The sequence below is a fragment of the Protomyctophum bolini genome, assembly GCF_963924005.1.
Source record: "Protomyctophum bolini genome assembly, chromosome: 2".
Lineage (NCBI taxonomy): Eukaryota > Metazoa > Chordata > Actinopteri > Myctophiformes > Myctophidae > Protomyctophum > Protomyctophum bolini.
Window position 1 is genome coordinate 42,449,351 of NC_137863.1, and position 12,973 is coordinate 42,462,323.

The window sequence follows — 12,973 nt, forward strand, 5'->3', positions numbered from 1 at the left end:
AGACAACACATCCCTTTGTTGCAGAGAGAGAAAGCCTGGGAGACTTCTTCTTCTTCCTGTCGGGGAGTACATGTAGGACGTCGTGTCCTGTAGCTCATTCATGTTTCCAAAAGCCTTTCATCTCAGATGACAGACACGTCCCTCCTCCAACCGGGTGGCGGCTGATGGCTTACCGAGGTATACCGATGCGAAGGAAAAAAATGGTTGAGAAAATAAGCACGGACGTCAAATAATGTGTCACCCCGAGCACACGATTCCTAGAGTTTAGTCATTGTTCCTTCCATGGTGTGATTAACCCATTCTGACCGGGCACCCATTTTGGTGTTAGCATCATGTTATGCTTTAGCTATTGAAAAATAGCAGATCTACAAGCTCATATCGCGCCACCGAGTGGCGCGATACGAGCTTGTAGGTCTGCTATTTTTGAAAAATCGAAGAACGACTGACATTTTTCTAGAATCTGATCTCAGGTCAGAATGGATTAATCAGACCAGTGTGTGTCCAGTGGAAACCTCGTATGAATCTGATCTCAGGTCAGAATGGGTTAAGGGCCTCATTGATAACGTAGACTCATCAATTTCGTCCCACAGATCCCCTCCCTTATTCCCTCGATCTACACCAAATCTCGTCACTGGAAATAGCTGATCTACAAGCTCATCGCAACTCACACAACGTGGTGCTTTGTGAGCTTGTAGATCGGCCATTTTCGCATAATGCTCACCCCCAGAATAGGGTTCGTATAAAACATACTCTCCTAAGAGTTTTAGTAATTATTCTTTCCAGCGTGTGAATAAGAGGCTCATTGTTTAACTTCTCCTGACAATCTGGGTTTCATTTTCCAGACATTCTTTGCAAGGACACATGTCCTATATACTGGAGAAGCACTTGCTTCAATCATGGCATCATAATAACCATTCGCCTTCGCTTCTTCTCAGCAATTCGTTTCTTGTTCAGTCAACATTTGCGGTATTGGCAAAAAATGATAGAATGACAGTACCATGTTTATGTGAGTGATCACAACTAGAGATGTCCCGATACCGATACCAGTATCGGAAAACCGGCAGATATGCCCTTATTTGGACAAATCTGGTCATATCGGGTTCGGCGAATATGCCAGTCTAACCACCGACACAAAGGGTAAGGGGGTGGACACTATACTATGGCAGGTAAATAAATACAATGTTTTGGCATGTGGAGATTTGCTTTGGAGTTGCCCCAAACTGCAAAGTGCATGTTTGAGTGAGGAGTCTGCTATAAACACAACACGAGATATAATAGCTAGATAGCTATATAAACACAACAGATAAATGATCACAGGGTTGGATTGTGAATATTATTCTATAGATGCTGTGTGAGATGAAGTCTGTCTGGAAACGTAATCAGACACAGAGAGAGAGAGAGAGAGAGAGAGAGAGAGAGAGAGAGAGAGAGAGAGAGAGAGAGAGAGAGAGGTAAGGTGGGTGGGTGGGTTAAGGGATCTTACGAAGCTGGAATGCAGGCAAGAGGGAGGGAATAGCTGAAAGTGAAAAGAGAGAAGGTGGGACTGAAGATGAGAGAGGGGGTGGGTTGGTCGACAGACACACAGAGAGAGAGAGAGAGGGAGGGGTTGCACACACAGCAGGGAGAGCTTTAACTGAGCCCATATGAAATTGCCACTGAAATAACAAAAGCCATGACATCACCAGCTGGGTTTGGAGGTGAATGGGGCCACTGTCTAGAGGCCTATATCCTGGGACTACTGTATGTGCACCTTTGGGCATAATATCATTATACTGTACTTTAGCCTGGTGTCCACACTACTACAGGGCCAAGACAGGCCTCGTGTATCCCTGCCAATCAGTACTAATCTAAACACATTTTACCCCTCAAATTGTCACTCGACTTCCCTTACGATTGCAAAATGAAAGATTTTCTTTTATGCCGAGGACAACTACATCTACTACTGCAAATGAATACATGGCCTTAATATTTTAACCACTGAAACTGTATAATATAGAGGCAAATAATATATTTAGGATCGGTATGTATACCCCCTCCCTCCTTTAAAAATAAACAAAACCCTTGGTTTTTTATAGGTTCATAGGTGAAGTGCTCTGCGCTGAAGGACAGGCAACCTCCAGTGGGCCTTGGCTCCGATTTTGGTTACAGTATAAACCATCTGGTTCCAATGTGAAGACTAAAGCTCATTGATTCTGATGTTAACGGTGGCTTCAAAGCAAATTAGATGTTTGTTGGCCGAAATATTTCTTTAATCACTCGGTTTTCTGGTTTTACACAGAATTGTCTGTTTTGATAAGGTTTAATTGGCACATAGCTTATACTACTGGAACCCTGTCATCCAATGCCACTCTAGAGGTCTGTTACTTTACCCCATTTAGCTGTCACATGACTCCATGTGTAGCGCGCACGCTACTCAATGGAGTCTGCTGCCAGAGCAAGGTGACCAGACGACACAGGAATGTTACACTCAGGAGAGAAGGAAGCTATAACAAATACTCTATTACTATTACTCCTTCACACGTGTTTGGTTGGGGGTGTGTGTGTGTGTGTGGCTGTGTGCACATGTGTGCGTGTGTGTGTGTGTGTGTGTGTGTGTGTGTGTGTGACTGCGTGTGTATGCGTGCGTGTGTGTGTATGCGTGCGTGTGTGTATGCGTGTGTGTGTGTGTGTGTGTGTGTGTTTTGTGCGTGTGCGTGCGTGTACAATTTTCATACATTTGAAAACTTGAAAATGAGTACTTTTGGCACATTTTGATGCGAATACTTTTTAAAGAATAAAACTGGCATAAATACTGTACAGAATATACACATCGCAAATGCAGCAGCAGACTGGCCAACAATAGTGGAATATTTGCAGATGTGCAAGAGATTTGACCCCAAAAAGAAAAATAAGAATAAAACCCATATGTGTGTTGAGCTGTTACTTGTGAGCCACTATTTACAGATTGAAGACAGCATGTGTTTACTTGTCGCACCCATCCATGTGTGTGTGTGTGTGTGTGTGTGTGTGTGTGTGTGTGTGTGTGTGTGTGTGTGTGTGTGTGTGATTGTGTGTGGGTGTGATGAATCCAGACTGACAGACACCCCACACTGTCTAGTTGGGTGGCACGTCCGTCAACAACACAAGCCCATCATATTGACTTAGGTCAATGACTGTCTCTCACAAAGCCTCACTGTTTGACCCGGCAACGGTCCACACTCAACTGTGAACTCAGGTTTAAGAACAAAGATGTGTCCGCAATGGAAAAAACAATGTGAACAGAAAGTGTACCTTTAGCGCGGTGAAAGTTAAGACCTGTGTGGGGAAAAAAAACCCAAAACAAATTAAGACTTCAATTTAATGAATAATAATAAAACAAAGGAATGAAATGTATATAGAGAGAAGGAAGACTGGGGAATAATAAGCAGCAGAATGTGGCAGCACGTGTGGAAATCTCTCTCACGGTGTGTCGGGGGCTGGGAACCTTCTCTGAAATAGTCCAAATCTCTGGAAGAGCTCGGGAGCTGGGTTTCAGTGGTCCAGGCATGTGTTATTCTGCCTCTTCCAGACACTATGAGAAAAGGGGGGAGAGAGAGAGAGAGAGAGAGAGAGAGAGAGAGAGAGCGCTTGATGAGAGAAGGGTGGAGGAAAGCAATGGAAACTTCATGTGAACGCTGACGTACACATTACTGAACTGCTTCAGATATTTCAAGAGAAAGTATATTTCGGCTGAATTAAAGAATTTCAAGAAGAAGTTAAAAGTCGCATGGAAATAGTCAATGATAAAGATAACACACAGGAGAGCACTCACAATTAGTATACTAGTGTCTGAATATTAAGAGGGATGTGGCCTTTTTCTACAGCCATAATAGGGGAAATACTGTTTGAACAGGTAGAAATAAACTTGAATTGATGTTACTATATCTAGATATATAGTAACACCTCCTCCCGTTCCTCTCTCTCACTCGCTCTCTGTCTTTCTTTCATTCTCTCTCCGTTTGTGTGTGAACGTGTCTGGTTTGTCTATCAGTGTGATCAGCGTTGTTGCTCTGAAAATGGGCTCGGGGCCGCTGTGGGGATTTGAGAAGGTATTTTTTTCTTCCGGCAGGGCCGTCTGGTTTCCTGCGGGCTGCTCTCGATACGTCAGTGGCATCCAAAACGTCCCAGTATTTCACCAGCAAGTGTTCCTATTAACATTGTATTCCATCACCTCGTGTTTCTCGGCAGCGGCATACGGTACCCTGTGCCCAAGACAACAGTGATATTGGACAACGTACCTGGCCTCTTTTTTTAGAGCTCCCTGAACAGATGTGCAGTGCAGTATGCAGTATGCAGAATGTTGTTCTTTACGGACAGCCGCAAAATGAGCCATGATGGTGTCTTTTAAATTCATTTTAGATTGGTCAATTACAATTTAGGCCTTTAGCAGACACTCTTAATCCAAAGCAATTCATGGTAAACAAGAACAACACATGGTAATATATATCATATACATACAAAATTGTCATCAAGAATCATAAGGATGCTAAGAACCTAGCATCTGTCTAAGGTAGAAAAAGTGTACAGTAAAGCTATGACTCGTATTCACTATAGAGTGCTATGCCTACATACAATGCTACCTAAATTACATAAGTTTAGCCTTTGCATACGCCTGTATAGGGCTTGTGCAAATGCTACGGCAAGTGCTACGGGCTAAGATGGAGACTGAAGAGGATGGCCTAGTGCAGAGGGTCTCAACCACCGGTATGCGGACCGGTGCCGGCCGCGGGAGGGACATGTACCACCACAGCGCGAGGAGGGACCGGCCCTGAGTCTACAACATTGCGTCACCAGGATGTTGACTCGGTGGCATGAAGACAGCCACCCCGCCCCCAAACATGCCGGTCGGCGAACAACTGTCAGCCGGTCCGTGGTATGATAGAAAGGTTGGAAACCTGGGCGCCGCTCTCCCTCTGCCAACATGAGTCAGCGGCGGCATCAAAAGAGCTAGGGGACACGGGGGAGAACACGCAAACTCCACACAAAAGAAATATTTACTTTTTGCCGGAAGTTCCAAGTGAGAGCGTTTGCGGGTGACTGGCTGTTTATATAGGACTTTATGAGCATAGGCGATAAAGTGAAAGAGTCCACGAAGACCCTGCTGGAACTCACACCTGCAACAGACATTCACATCTGCTCTTCATGCCCTCTTGGGATCTCTTCAGAGATCATCTTTGCACATGGCCTATAAGCTGTACGGCAAACTGTCTGCCTGTCAACTCTTTACTCATTTGCACTTGCCTGTCTCTTATAGGTTTGTTTTACTTGACCACAAGTGTTAAGAATGGAATGTAATGTTATGTAGTCAGCTGCTAGGTTCATGGTTTACTTTATCCTGGTTTCTTGAGGCTTCTTTAAAAGGAATGTAAAGTGAAAGTGGTTTAAGGACCACTTCACCACTTTGCAACTTATCTTTATATAATTGGTTCTCACTAATGTTCATGATAAAATGCCACAATTATTTTCTACCCAGTCTGTGTCTCATAGGAGGGCTGTGGGCAGTTCTGAAACCCGTCCACCAGTGACAGTATCTTTGGACAGATTAAAAAAATATATAGGCCTATTATTTAAGAAATAAATGAGAACGATGGCTTCCATTATCACATGCAACTTTTCAGGAATAAAAAGCCTGCACATTTGCTTGGGTTCCCCTTTCCCCATTGATGATGTCACTGTTGGACGGGTTTCTGAACTGCCCACAGCCCTCCCAAGAGACACAGATCGAGTAGAAAACAATTGTGGCATTTTATCATGAACATTAGTGAGGACCAATTTTATGAAGGTAGTGTATCTGTGGATTTTACAACTAGTGATCAGATGACAAGTTGAATATGTTTTAACAATAGCAATACATTAATTTATCATGGAAATACATTTGATACATGTCAGTGATATTCTCTAAATAAGTAGTAATAATGTATGTATTGTTTCATTTGACCCCACCCTAATGGTGGGGTTGTCCACATATTTAATATTTCAAACCCAATTCCAATCTACAAGTATATAAAGCTTAAGCTAGCGTAGCCTACACAACAAATGAATACTGATGCACAGTGACACACAGTTTCATTTGCCAACAAGAGCCAAGTTTTGGTTTTGAATTATACCCAAATAACACAAATTGCCTTCTACCATCACACTTGTCGCTTTGTCCAGATATCTCAGAAAATTCATACCGACATGAAAATAGCTAATCACTGGCAGCCACGCTGGGTTTGATTCCCATCTTTAAGAGGCCAAACAAACAATCAGAACAAAGAAGGCGAGGAGGCGGGGCCTCACTGTGCAGATCAATGTGGATTTACTACTCATCTGGTAGTGATTCAATTGCTTTGATTCAAGGAGATGCTGGCAGGATCTGTATTGTTGTTTTTTCCCTATGGGGAACAGATCGTTTTCCCTCAGAACCCAGAGAAAAGCTCAACCACCACCAGCGAGGTTTTCAGGGTGTCATCATCAGAATGGATTCCTTGACTCAAAATGTGAACTTTCGTCAAGTGTTGCCAAAAACACGGCGACAATTAAATCAACGTTTTTTTTTTTACTTTGTGGTGCAAACTCGTACCAGATGAAGTGCTGAACCTCTCCCAACTTTCACTGCAGTGTGCATTGTTTTGTGGCTATATATCCTATCCTTACCTGTCACATTTTGACAAGCAACACCGTATAGCGTGTCACAAACATTTCCTGCCTCAGACAGCAGCACAGCCATAACATCGGAGGCCATGTTTGTGAGGGCATACTGCATTGTGGAGTCTCTCTGCACCCTTGAGGCATGGAACTCATTTCCTGCTGTACATCAGCCCAGGTTAGCACTATGAATAGACCTCTGTATCACAGCGGAGAGCTTCTGTCCATGAAGCTCGTTGGTGACACGAGTGGAAATTAAAGTGAAGCGTGAACTTGGTTAGTATTTCCCATTGTGAATACACGAGTTGCAGAGTTGACTTGTAGTAGTGTCATAGACCATAGACCGAAGTTATAGAGGCGGGTATGTGATTGATTGATTGGTTGATTGGTTGGTTGATTGATTGAATTTTTTATTTTTTTTACTTTGATCACGAATTCGATGAAAATCACTAAGACTTGTTTACATCAGGGTCCTCCAATTTCAATTCATCAGCACATTTAAGACGTACAAATATACACTTCTATGAAAAACAGGAAATCTTCATATAATGGAAGTTAAAAAAAAGGGGGAAAAACATGTACAGTATGGGGGAAAAAAGGGGTGGGGACTCACACTATTGCCACGGCTGGGTGTATTCCTGACTGTGTACTGTGTAGGCCGGTGCCCGAAAAAGAGATTAAGGTTACATAATAAAATTAAACATTTTGTGATAAAATGGAGATACTTCATTGGCCTACTATAGTGCATATAAGAAATGTGAGGAGGAGCGGGTACACAGACAACAACAGACACCCATAGCATCCTCTTATAGACAGCTAGGCTCTGTGTGGAGTTTGCATGTTCTCCCCGTGTCTCCTAGGGTAGGTACCCTCACAAAAAAACATGCAGTAATTCTGGTCTCTAAACTACCTCCCCCCTGGCCGGCCGGGGGGCGCCTGATGGAGGGGGAAAGGAACTGTTCGGAATAACTTGTTCCTTCCACGCAAAATCCCCCCCCCCACTGTCTGGTGAAAAGAAGCGGCTTGGACTCCTCATGCATAGACGGAAGCATGAGGTAAGTCCGCTGCCCCCCCAGGTTGGCAGAGGAAGTGTAGAGCCTAGGATTACATTAGATACTTGACACTGGGTGCAAAAATGGGTTGCAAAATTGGCGTGTGCCACGCCACAGGAATTTTGATTGGAAGAATGTGCTAGGGGAGGGGAGGGGAGGGGGGGGTGGGCCTTATTATAATGAGTCAAAGATGTGGGAGGGGAGTAGCATGGCGTGAGGGTGTGGCGGAGAAGATAATTTGCATACACAGCGCCCCCGCCACATCAGGGCATTGTTGGTACTGCGGCTAAAAACGCTTTAGAAGACAGACAGAAATAATGACATGGACTGGTTGGTTATATCAGGAAAAAAAAAATATATATATATAAAATACGTTTGAGGGACATAAACAATATGATATTAAATAATAAAAAAAACACTTTTAAAATGCATGTTGCAGTTCCTTTAATGGAATGGGAAAAAAGTCACGAACCACGTCGAAGTTGTTCACTTAACCCATTTTGGGGCGGAAACCCCTTTTAGTGTTTCAAACATTATGTTATAATTTAGCTATTGAAAAATAGCAGACCTACAAGCTCATAGCGCGCCACCGAGTGGCGCGCTATGAGCTTGTAGGTCTGCTATTTTCTTTAAATCGTGAAAATATTTATTTCAGAAAACTTGAGGATTTTGAAGATTTCTTTTACATTTTGAGGTCACATTGAACTCCTTCCTGTCGGGAAACAAGTGGAACAGTCCAGCCCGTATGTGGTGACAGTGAGAAAAAGCCCCTCTATGAAGGCATTGTGTTGTTTGGTGCTGGTATGTGTGGAGGTCAGTGCCCAGGTGTGGACAAAGAGACAACAGCTGTGTGTGTGTGTGTGGAGCTGTGCTTTCCCCGGCGGTGGAAATTACCTAAGTATACTGTACTTTTACTTGTACACCACTACATCTCAGAGGCAAATGTTGTGCTTTTACTATACAATAGTTACTTTGTAGATTTTGATCATCATTACAAAACATACCGTAACCACTTCAGCCCTATATATATTTCGGCAATTTGAAAATAGCCAATGTACACAAGCTCACAACGCGTTGCGGTGCGACACACTGTGAGCTTGTAGATCTATTTAAAAAAAGATTTTGATACAGAAGTTGAAACAGTACATTCTGCACAATGAGTATTTTGATATATTGCAGTATTTATACTTTTAAGTAAAACATTGGAGTACTTTTTTCCCAATGCTGGCTTTTCTCCCCCTTTCCAGTCTTGTCCTCAGGAATCCTCTCACTCCCAACACGAGCCTCCTCTTCCTCTCCCTCGTGCGCGCACGCGTGTGTATGCGCGTGCGTGCGCACGCGTTTGTATGCGTGTGCGTGCGTGTCCTCTTCCTCTCCCTCTTCTAGCCCAACCCCCCCACACACACACCACCGTAGCCGTATGAGTTATAATCTCACAACAACAGCTGCACGGGCAAAACCTGGACAAGCTGGTGTTCCTTTGATCGATATGTTGGTTATACATATTACATACCAACACTATAGTCCTACAGTCATTAGTCAGACAAACCCGTGCTGTGGGTTAAAAATCACCCGTGGCTTCCTGTGAGGTTAGGGTTAGGTCAGGGTGTCTGACTAATGGTGTGACTATAGATCGCAGGCTGCAACTATCGATTCTATTCATTGCTTTTATTAGCGATTATTACTCTATCGTGATGACTTTTTAGAGCTTTCACTATTTTGGAATTATTTTTAAACTTTTTTTTAACCTATAATGCCATGCCTAAAATATATACAGATTTGTTATTATAATCAATAATTGTGTATATTGATTTGCCCGATTAACCGTTGCAATGGTATATATTCGCAAGGTCGGTCTCGAGCACATCTCCCATGCAGGTTCAAGGTCAAGGTCATGCAGTGGTCTGGAGGGAAGCGGGTTAGGGCAGAGGGAGCGCACGTCCGCACACACACACACACACACACACACACACACACACACACTTAGTTACACCACTGAAATAAAGTACCGTATCAGCTACAACGACAGAAAGACATGACAGATGAACAGAGACTCAGAGAGAGACATCAGAGTGTCTGCACCACCCCTTCCTTAAACCAGATCGTTATTCATTACATGATGGGCACTTTTATGGTGCCTTCCTTCCCCACATTTGGCAAGAATTATGCCGTGAGGTTGCAAGCACATGGTTTGAAGTTGCAAAGGCACAAACAACGCACTGTACTATCTATATATAGTGTGTCTGTCTGTGTGTGTGTGCGTGCGTGCGTGCGTGCGTGCGTGTGTGTGTGTGTGTGTGCGTGTGTGTGTGTCTGCGCCTGCTGGTGAGCATGTATTACGGTGTTGTATAAATAACAGTTGGTTACTGTGTGTTTGAAGTGCTATAACACCTGTGTGCACGCGTGTACACACACACACGCACACGCACACACACACACACACACACACACACATACACACAGTAGACCATATAGTACATGTATGTCTCCTTTCCGTTTAAAGTAACTAGTAACTAAAGTTTTAAAATAATTGTAGTGGAGTAAAAGTATACAACATTTGACCTCTGAGATGTAGTGAAGTAGAAGTAAAAGTATAGGCCTACACTGGAAATTGGAAATACTCCAGTAAAGTAAAAGGACTTCGGAAATTGTACTTACTGTAAGTACAGTAAGTACGTACCGCCCTATAGTTCAAGACCAGTTGAGCAGGGGGGGGGGGGGGGGTAGTAAATACAAGCTGGATGCCAGCCGGCACACCAGCCTTTCAAATGAAGCAAGTATTCTTGTATATTTTTGATAATAGGGCCACGCAGAGCCAATCCACCAATCACAGGCGCTCGTTTGTTGGTGGCGTAATAACAGTGGGGGCTGAAGCATGCCAGTGCTTCAGATCACAGACATTTGACGGAAAAAACATGCCATTAAGTCAAAAAAGTGTGTTCTTGTTTCCTTTGAACGTTACTTTTTTTGTGGGGGGGGGGGGGTGTTTCCAGTCAGTATATCCGTGCTAAATAAGGTCGTTGTACAGTACAGAGTACAGACATCTTTATTTTGGGGCTGTTGGCACAGTCCTCATAAAATAAAACTATTCCAATAATCATTCTTTCTTCAAAAGCGTGTGATTATAGTGATTATAAAGTCTCGACATAAATTGTTTTCACGTTGTATAGTTCCTCTTCTGTACCTAACTATAGTTTTGCCGAATGACGACCACATGTAATAAGAAGTATATACTGTATTCCTAGTGTTTTCACGTGTTTCATTGTCACCCTCTTTGTGGGTTTAGACAGTAGCCTAACTTAAGAAACCTAAGATTATGAAGCAAATTGAGTGAGAATGTGCACCTCAGATAATATTAAACCGCAGAAAGATCGGTCTCTACAGAATGCAGCAACATTGAGGTTTTCACTTGCATTTTAATCTGCTCTTGACACACCGTATATTTGCCATCAATATTTTCTTCTCACCAAATCAAATCACGTTTATTAAGGACATAAAAAAACTTCTGTGGTACCAAAGTGCTATACAGAACATTTCATCAGTACACCAAATACAAACAGTATAAGAACAACACACACAAGCATACTAAAGCGATCATTACCAACATATCGACTGGAGATAATGTGACGCACTCGAGTCTAAGGGGTTACACTAAAAACTCAGCTTCCCCTCATGCACCTGTAACCCAACATGCATTGCACTGCATGGCAGCGTGTCACGTGACCGGGCGTAGCCAATCGTTTGGGATTTGCCCGCCGCCTGTTTCAGTGCTGTCTTTAAAGGTCTAGTGAAATGAAAATGACGTTTTTTCACACTTTTAGACCATATCCGTGGTCATCATATGGGCATACCTATAACAATGGATGCCAAAATGGGCAAATTCTCACCAGTTTAATTCCCCATATGTGCGCATCCGTCCAGCACAGCTGCTACTGATTACAGAAATCCTCCGTTTTATTCCCATTCAGACAGTGTATTACTCGATTTCAACTTCAATCATCACGCTAAAATATGTATCTGATAACATTATAGGGTAGAAATAAGCCACATATCAGTAAACTGGTAGAGCTGGCTGATCATCTGACTTGTAAACAAACACACACCATGCGTACTGCGTGTAGCATATACCGTCCCTAGCTACCGTCCCATCGCCTGAAGGGATGCGACGCTCCGATTGGTTCAGAAACTTCAAAGCGGTGTTTCAACTTGAAACCGTCTGAAACGTCAATATAAAATGTCCACCATTTCCGTTTCACTACGCCTTTAAACCCTTTTTTCCCCCTGAATCTAGGCTGCATCCGTGACGATTGAACAGAAAGCAGATGTTCTGGGCTTATGTCTGATGTTATGCTGCGTCGCGTTACAATATCAACGCTTCTGAAGAGAAATAAAGTTTATTACACACTGCCACTTTCCGTCCACTTCCGTCGCCAAAGCTTCCCGTCGACAGAGGAATGTGGCCGTAGAATTCTCTCAAATGTGATAATGGATTGCTTCCGTTTCGTTTGATATGTCGGTGATGATCGCTTTAGTATATGCTTGAGCAACAAAAACATCATATCAGGAGGATTCGAATGCTTGCTAGTAAAACAGAGTTTTTTGAGCGAGCCTGGATTTAAAAGATTCAATTTACTCGTTGGGACATCCAATAGCTCCAAGTCCGTTGTGTGTGTGTGTGTGTGTGTGTGTGTGTGTGTGTGTATTTTACAAGGTCTGTGATGTAGGCGGGGGCCAGTCCACTAAGAGCTTTATACACAAATAAAAGAGTCTTAAAATTGATCCTGAACCGCCGCACTGGCAGCCGGTGGTGGAGGGAGGCCAGGACGGGGTGATTGGTTGGTACGGGACCAAGTGGAGACGGGATATAGGGCAGACTGACTGATCCCAGTGCAGAGGGCATTACAGTAGTCTGAGGGCATGAACGATTACAATCATATACTGTATATTACACCTAGTTAAATCATTATGATACTGTATGTTGTGCACATAGCATTCATATTGGTTGAACAACTTCAATGTCTTCATCCTCAAAAGGTATATAATCGCAAACTTTAAAGGCGCACCTTTTGGTTATTATGCAGGTGATAAATGCAACGGCGTCTCACAAAGAAAATACATATTTTGACAATTTGGGAAATGTGTCAACATGTGTGTTCGACTTTCAGGGAAATATGATTGCTGTGCCTATCAGGACATAACTGGGACGGCGCTGAGTCGGCTCAAAGCTAGCTTTGCAACGCTCGGCGATATTTTGTTCATTCTGAAGGAATCTG